Here is a 9,220-nt window from a genome sequence, read left to right as displayed (position 1 = left end):
GCACTTGCCAGGCAGGTATTTATGAGGCTGAGCTATCTCCCTGGCCTCTTGGCCAATATTTAAATCATCCCATATTGTATACATTGCTTCAGGACATTGGAAAAAAATTGAATTAGCTTGCAAGCCATTTTATGAAGCTAGCAAAAAACACTAATCCTTGGTTAAGATAAACAACACAGAAAATTTTTTCATATCAATCTCAGAAGGATTTTTTTGTGGGGGGCACCCAGGTTGCCTTCAGGGCAGGTCTGGTTTGGCTTGAGGATGCGGGGATCGAACCACAGCATCCTGAGCCTGACTGCTTTGTTTCAGCAGGCACTTAAACACCTGAGCTAATGGGTGAGCAGGCCCCTCATATCAATCTCATTTAGAAATGAAAACATAAAGATCATAAATAAAATGTAAGTTAATGAAATATAAGCTAATAAAATTGAACATTTTAAAAGGGTCATAATTACCTTTTGATCAATTTTAATTGATGAAGAGAACATAACTAGTAAAGCTGGGATAATATAACTAGGAAAGCTACTGCTCTACCTTAAAGTAGTTCTTTGAATAGCAAGAACTATTCAGGCAGGAGCTTATGCCACTGAGCTATCTCCCAAGTCCTGCAAGAACTATTCAGGTAGATGCAAAAGCAGTATTTTGTGAAACAAAAATTTAATCTTTTTATTTGTTTTTCTTTTTTGAGACTGGTTCTCGCTATAGTGTTCAGATTGATTTTGAACTCACTATGTAGCCCAGGCTGGCCTCAAACTCGTGAGGCTCCTCCTGCCTCAGATTCCCAAGTGCTGGAATTATAGGTGTGTGTCACCATGGCCAGCTCAAAATAGTCAATGTTTATTTTAACAAGAAAAAGTTCTAGAAAACTAGAAATAGAGGAATAATTCAATAGCATGATAAAAATTTTAAACCACTTTGTTCGAGTTATGATTTCTGTTAAAAAATACACATATTCGGTCTACCCAATCCAGTGAGTTTGGGAATGAACATATATACTGTACATCCATGAATCATCACCACCAAGTCTAAATATATCTGCCACCTCCCAAAATTTCCCCTATCTCTATTGTTATTTCTTAGGTAATTATATTGGATATAAGATGTATGCTCTTAGCAAATTTTAAGTACTGTATGATATAGTATTGTTGGCTATAGGCACCTTGCTATTTTTTTTTTTGCAACAAGATCTCACCATGTAATTCAGAGTGACCTTGAAGTCACTATTTAACTTTCTGCTTCTATTGAGTTTGACCATTTGAGAGTCTATGTATAAGTGAGATCATATACTCATTGTCTTTTTTTTTTTTTGAATCTTTTATTTATTTGGTACAGGGTTCCGCTATGCAGCTCAGACTGATAGTTATCCTCCATCTCAGCCTCCCCAATGCTGGGATTACATGTGCCACCATACCTGGTTTTCGTGGCTGGCTCGGCATGGGGTCGGCAAGGCGTGCAGTACCTACAATCAAATCTGGGTCCTTGCACTTTCCAGGCAGGTGCTTAGACCACCAAGCTATCTCCCCAGCTCAGTAGTTGTCTTTTCTTTTTCTTTATTTTCTTTTTGTCTTTATGCACTTAGCTAAGCCCTCCAGGTTCAGCCATGTTGCAAATGGAGTGTTTCTTACTTTTTTTTTTTTTTTTTATGTATTTGGTTGTTATAGGGTCTCACTACTATGCAGCTTGGACTCACAGTGATCCTCCTGTTTTCAGCCTCCTCAGTGCTGGGATTACAGGCTTATGTCACTACGCCACCCCCCCCCAAGACTCTGGCCTGCTCAGACTACCCTGGGGTTGGTGCTGGTGCAGCATGTGGTTCCAGGGATGAACTGCCCTCCCTGTGCTTGCCTAAGCTTGCCTAAACTGGAGCTTTATTCTGCTGAGCTATCTCGCCTGCCCTGGGTTTCCTACTTTTCAAAAAATAAATGTGTTTCTTTCTTTCTTTTTTTAATGTATTTAGTTAAAGAACTATAGTAGTAAAGCAAATTAACAGGGTCTACAGGGCCTCACTACACAGATTGGACTCATAGTGATCCTCCTGTTTTTCAGTCTCCTAAGTGTTGGGATTACAGGTGCATGCCACCATAAACAGTCTCATTGCTGTCTCAGCATGCCCCAGGGGCAGGGTGGGCACGGAACCCCGGCCCCTGCATCTGCCTAAGCAGGAGCTTTAATCCACTGAGTTATCTGGTCAGCCCTTCAAAAAATAAATTTCACTGTGTACATCTTAAGTACCTCACATGATGTTATTGTGTATATACTGGTAGCAAAGTGGATATTATGTAAAGCAAATTAACATAACCATGACATGATTTAGTTACCTGCAGTCTTAGTTTAGTTTGGCTTTGTTGCTAAAATCTGCTCGTTTAGCAAGACATTCCAAATATAGTACCATTTCATTAACTGTAGCTCTCGTGTATGCATTAGATCACCAGATGAGTTCATCCTATAGCTGGGCTGTTTTGTTTTCTGACTTACATTTCCCCTTTCCCTTCAACGACCCTGACCCTGTTAAACGTTGTTTTATTCTCTGTTTTTTACATTAGAACCCCCACCCCCCATATATAGGTGAGGTCACACAATATTTTTCTTTCTGTGTCTGGCTTACTTCATTTAGAATAATGCCCTACAGATTGAACCATGTTACTGCAAACAACAATCTCTCTCTCTCTCTCTCTCTCTCTCTCTCTCTCTCTCTCTCTCTCTTTCTCATCTGAATAAAAAGCCACTTAATTTTTAAAAATGTGTCATTTCTTTCTTTATTTGGTACAGGGCCTCACTATGCAGCTTGGATTCACAGTGATCCTCCTGTTTCAGCCCCTCCAGCGCTGGAATTACAGGTCTGCACCACCATGCCCGGGTTTGGCGGCTGGTTCCATGCCTGAGGGTGGCACGGCATGTGGTACCAGGGAAAGAACCCAGGTCCTTGCACTTGCCAGGCAGGTGCTTATACTGCCAAGCAATCTCCCTGGCCCCAAGATCTACTGTTTTAAAAGACCAAATAATAATCCATTGTATATCTGTGAGACATTTGTTTTTATCCATTCATCTGTCACTAACTTCCATAGTCACTTTGCAATTGCTGGGACAAAATACCCCAAACCCACAACTTAAAGGAAGAGAAGTTTATTTTGGCTCCTGGTTTCACTTCATGGTCGGTTAATTACAGGACAGAAACAGGACGGCAGAAGGACCTGGCAGAGGAGAAGATGCTTAACCCTTACCTGAAGAAGCAGAGAGAAGTGGAGGTCCGCCTCTAACGAGGCCCCACTTCCTACTAACAAGTCAGCTTTTGACTCAGTGTGGTCTAATATATTGATGAGTCCAGGGTCTCCATGCTCCAGCAAGCTTCCAAGTACACAAGATTGGGGAAGCTATTTTAGATCCAAACATAACAGGAGATATTTCAGTTGATTCTATGTCTTGGTTATTGTGATTAATATAGCGCTGACCATGGCGATGCAAGATGTTGCTCATAGGTTAGTTCTATCTTTAGTCTTGAAGAACCCCATCCTGCTTTCCATAATGGCAGGGCTAATTTACATTGGCATGACAGGATTTTCTTCCGCCATACCAACACGGAGCTCTTGTGTTTTGTTTGTTTTTTTGTATTTAGTACAGGGTCTACAGGGTCTCACTATGTAGATCAGACTTGTAGTAATCCAACTGTGTTCAGACTCCCAAGAGTGGGATTACAGGCACACCTCCGCATGCCCAGTCTCAATCGCGGTCCCAGTGCACCCCAGGGTCGGGGCTGGCATGGCCCGCAGGAGATCGAACCCCAGCCATTGTGTAAGCCTAATCAGGTGCTTTAATCTGCTGAGCCATTTGGCAGGCCCACGGAGCTCTTGTGTTTTTATAGTATATATCCCAGCAGGGGCAAGATGATACCTCGGTGCGGTTTTGATGGCTTTTCCTGATGAGCTGCTGAGTACCTTTTCATGCACACGCTGACCATTTGCATGTCCTTTGGCCCATTTACTCATTGGATTCTCTGGGCCTTCTTGAACTATTGTTCATATGTGTGCCTTATATCCTTTAGGTATTAACCTCTCTTCAGATATATCGTTTCCAGACATTGTTCTGCATTCTGTGTGCTGCGCTTTCATTCTGTTGGTTGTTTCTTTTGCTGCGCAGAAACTTTTTTTCATGTAACGTAGTCCCACTGGTGCATATTTTGGCTTTATTGCCCATGTTCTTGGTGTCCTATCTGAAAACTCACTGTTGAGACCCACATCTAGGAGTTTTAGCCTTAAGTTTTCTTCTAGAAGTATGATGATTTCAGGTCTTCCATTTAAGTCTTTCATACATTTCCAGTGTTAAATAAACCAATCTGCAGGTTTCTCAGCAAAAGAACTCTCAGGCAAGAAGAAAGCGAGTCTGTTCAAAGGGAGGAACAAGCAGAATGAGGAAAAGGATGAACGAAGTAAAAGCGGAAGGGAAAATGATATATATGCAGGATAGCTTCGATAACTGTACTGCTGATTTCTGCTGGTCTATTGAAAGGAGAAGTTAATGCTCGCAATTGTTTTTCTTCTCCTTTTTACTTTCTGATAACTTTTTAAAAACTAAGTTGGCAAGCTTGTATCTGGTAATCTAAACAACTAATTTGAAGACAACATTGTGCAATACTACAACCGTTGTTGAATTCCTATTGCTTAGTGAAATTCTACAATGTTTCCAATGTTTTCTTTACTATGTTTTATTCTCTTTAAAAAATAAAAAAGAAGACAGTGAGATGGCATACTCAAAATGTAGAAATAAAAACTGCTGACTGAGAATACTATGCCCAGTGAAGTTAGCCTTCAGAAATGAAGTAAAGAAAATGACTTTCCTAGCCAAATAGAAAACCAAAATAAAGGGCCAGCCAAATAGCTCTGTGGATTAAAACTCTCGTTTAGGCAGGTGCAGGGGCCAGGGTTCAACACTCCAACCTGCTGAGCCAGCCAAACCCCTGGGGTGCACTGAGACAGCAGTTGAGATTAGGCATGGTGGCACATGCCTGTAATCCCAGCTCTTGGGAGGCTGTAAAAATGTGGATCACTATGAGTCTGATCTAGTACTGAGACCCTGAACACCCTGTACACCCTTCCCTAAAACACAAACACACAAACACACACAAACACACACAAACACACACACACACACACACACACACACACACACAGAAGACTGAGGAGATTGCTCAGTAGAATAAACACTTCCCAGGCAAGCGTAAGGACCTGAGTTCAATACCTGGTTCCACAAAAAAAAAAAAAAAAAAAGTAGTTCACCATTACTAGTTCTACCTTATAAGAAACACTTAGAAGAATTCTTGAAGGTGAAATGAAATATATGAAAGTGTAAAACTCACCACTAAAGGTAAGTTTATAGAGAAATTCAGAGTAATCTAATAGTGTAACAGTGGTATTTTAAACATGGAATTCTAGCCAGGGAGATAGCTCAGTAGAATAAGCACTTGCCTAACAAGATAAGGTCCTGGGTTCAATCCCTGGTACTGGAAGAAAAACAAAACAAGAACAGAAATATGTTGAAAATTAGTCCTTGTGGGGCTTGCAGGTTAGCTCAGTTGTTTAAGTGCCTGCTGTGGCAAAGCCAGTCAGGCTGTGGGGCTGCAGTTCAATCCCCAGCTCCGCCTGCTTTGCAGACCCACCCTTAGGCAACCTGAATGAGGAAAAAAAAAATCCTTCTCATCTTTACGGCCAGCCTAATAGCTCAGAGAATGAAAGCACCTGCTAAAAGGCACAGGGGCCGAGGGTTTGATCCCCTAGCCTGTTGTGCCAGCCTCGCCCTGAGACACACTGGAGGGCAACTGAGACTGGGCTTGGTGGCCTTGTCTGTAATCAGAGCTCTTGGGAGGCTGTAAACAAGAAAATCACTGTGAGTCTGCTCTAGTAGTGAGAGCTTGAACACTCTGTAGATCATTCTAGCTAACATTTACGGCACATTATGTAAAATAGCTATGGTATAATAATGATCTCGTAATTTGTTGATGATGACACAATAGAAAGTATATATATCCCTATCAATAGGTGACTAAAAAAAGAAAACATGCTATAGTAATATGGCTGGGGAATAACATGCTGAGGGCATGTGTATGGTTTAGAGCTCAGTGTCCCGCAAAGCCTCACATTCAGAAGCGGGGTCTGGTCAGAAGTGGTGGGTCACTGCAGGTCTGCCATGGGTGTGTTCTTGTACCTGGCTCTGCTTTTCCCTCTCTGCTTCCAGGTCATTATTCAGGGAACAGCTGTCCCCCACAATGCCATTTTGCCCTCCTGCTCCTTGTCTTAGAGCCAGTCAGCCCTGGATGGAGTCCACTGAAAATGTTAGCCAAAAATAAACCTGTCTTCAAGTTTCAGACATCAGGCATTGTGCCCCAGCCACAGGTAAGTGACTAAGACAGTATCACAGCTCTACCCACAAGTTGCTGGGCTTTTAAGTGAGACAGATAGGAAGCCAAATGACACATTACAATGAGGTGGGGTAAGTGTTATACTACCGGCATAAGCCCATTCAGACCTTGTGGGCAAACACTGTGCTGGGAGACAGTGAAAGGAGTGGATACATGATTACGTCTCTTCCATATGGCTGAGCTATGAGATATTGGCTGACAGTAAACTGACTGGCCAGGAAGAAGGAAGTCACCATTGCTGCTTGAGTGGATACAAACAGGCATCACATCTTATTCTTTGTGTTCTCCTTTTCAAACCAAGAAGTATGAAGGGGAAAAAAAAAGTACAGTGACAGGGTCATAGGAAAGTTAAAGACCAGACACCAAAGAAAAATTCTCCAAAACTTAGAAAAAATTGCTGGGAACCACTGAGTCTAAACTAGAGAAAAATAATTATTCTATTTGTAGGTGAGCAATATGCTAGAGAAACACTGAAATTCCAAAGGCAGAGCAGGTCTTTATCTTTAGGGAATTTATAGTCTGAGACAAAATGAACACTCAACAAGAATATCCTACCCACTGACATAACACACCAGTTAGACAGAAGTCTGCCGGGCTTGCTTGCTGTCTCTGCTTCAGGTTGTCATCGCATCATCAGAAAGGATGACTCTGATGACCTGATATCAAGTAGTACACTCCTCACCACCACTCTGAACCTTGATGGTGGTGATGGAAGTGGTGGTGGGTGGTGATGGTGGTGGAGGTGGTGGTCCTCCTCATCGTCCTCCTTGTCATCTTTGTTGTCAACTTCTTCTTCTTCTTCTTCTTCTTCTTCTTCTTCTTCTTCTTCTTCTTCTTCTTCTTCTTCCTCCTCCTCCTCCTCCTCCTCCTCCTCATCTTTCTCCCCCTTTTCCTCTTCCTCCTCCTCTTCCTCTTCTTCTTCTTCTTCTCCTTCTCCTTCTCCTCCTTCTCCTTCTCCTTCTTCTTCCTTCTCCTTCTTCTTCCCCCCTCCTCTCTATGCTCCCTCTCCTTCTTTTCTCCTTCTCCTTCATCTCTTTTTGCCCTTTTTGACACTGGACCTCACTATGAAGTTCAGGCTGGCCTTGAACACACTTTGCCCAGGCTAGCCTCAAACTTCCCACAATCCTCCTGCCTCAGTCTTCCAAGTGCTAGGATTACACGTGTGCACCACCATGCCTGGCTCATCTATGTTTTCTTGAGTTTTTTTAAAACCTTTTTCTTCCAATATATATAAAGATTTTGCATAAGTGTGCCACTCATTAAATATTCATATCTGAACACATGCATAACATCAGCTTCTAGACCAAGAAAGAGAATCTTATCAGCTCCCACCCACACAAATGCTCTTCTTAGCTAGCCCGGCACTTTCCCCGTGGATGCCCTCTACCCTGACGTCCAACCTCATCAGTTCATTTTACCTGTTTCCAATGTTCATACAGCTAGAAAGTTTTGTTGTTGTTTGCTTGCTTCGTATCCGGGCTTGAACTCAGCCAGGCAGGCGGTTAAGCCATGGAGCTAACTCCCCAGAATGTACATTTGTATAACTTCCTTCTTTCACTGAACATCAAGTATGTGAGACTCATTCATGCCATTTTGTACCCTTATTTCACTATTCTCAGAGATCCAGGATGTGAATATGATAGTTTATTTATGCAAGCATTGGTGGGCGATTTGGGTAGTTTCTAACTTTGTATTATTGAGAATAAAGCTTCTGGGGGCATTCCAGGACATGTCTTTATACATAAACGTACGTACATATTTCTGTTGGTGTGAAATTGGTAAGTTATGGCATCCAGTTTTTAGCATTTAAGAAATGATCATCTTTATTGTGTTAAAAAAAAAAAAACAGTGCTTAAAGCCAGGCATAGTGGTGTATGTCCATAATTCCAGTACTCTGGGAGGCTGAAGAAGGAAGACAACAAATCTGAAACCAGCCTAGGCTACTCAGTGATTTAATGAGATGCTGTCTCAAAATGAAAAAATAAGAAAGAGCTAGCAGTGTATATCAGTGGGAAGGCCTTGGGGTCAATCCGCAGCATCACACAAACATGAAAAACGATATATGCACACGTGTGCACACTCGTGTGTACACACACAGGCACACATGCAGAAAAAGAGAAATAGTTTGAATTTAAGCAACAGATTACCAAATATTTAAAGCCCTTTGCTTTTCTTTCTGATCCCATCTCCCCTCTTTCAGAAAGTCCTTATTCCAAATTTTAGTAAAATTTCCACAATTTTCTTGATCATTTTGCTATAAAGAATGATAAGATGTATTCAAAAAATGTATTTAAAATCAAAAATTATCACAGCAAAAAAAAAAAAAACATATTGCCATACTTCTCAGAATACTCCAATGCCTTTGAACCCATTCACCCCATCATTCTTGTCACTTGCGGAAGGCATTTTGGAAGTCCTCTTTTGTGGACATCATTAGTAGCACTGTCACGGCTGCCACAAAGTCCTGAATTTATTCAGAGTGTTTACTTTCTATAGACTTTGAGAAAGAGCCAGAAGTTGAACAGTGTCAGATGAGGGGTGAATAAGATGGATGAGGGGCTGGCCAGATAGCTCAGGGGACTAAAGCGCCTGATTAAGCAGAGCACAGCAGCCAGGGTTTGACCTCCTGCAAGTTGCCAGCCCCACCCCCACGGTGGGCTGACACAGCTATTGAGTATCTGGGGAGTGGTGCAGGCCTGTACTCCCAGCTCTTGGGAGGCTGAAAACTCGAGAATCACTATGAGTCCGATCTATGCAGTGGGACCCTGTTCGTCTCCTACACCCTGTCCTAAATTCATTAAAAAAAAA

Source organism: Octodon degus, unplaced genomic scaffold (genome assembly GCF_000260255.1).
Source record: "Octodon degus isolate 3935 unplaced genomic scaffold, OctDeg1.0 scaffold00035, whole genome shotgun sequence".
NCBI lineage: Eukaryota > Metazoa > Chordata > Mammalia > Rodentia > Octodontidae > Octodon > Octodon degus.
This window is presented reverse-complemented; position numbering follows the sequence as displayed.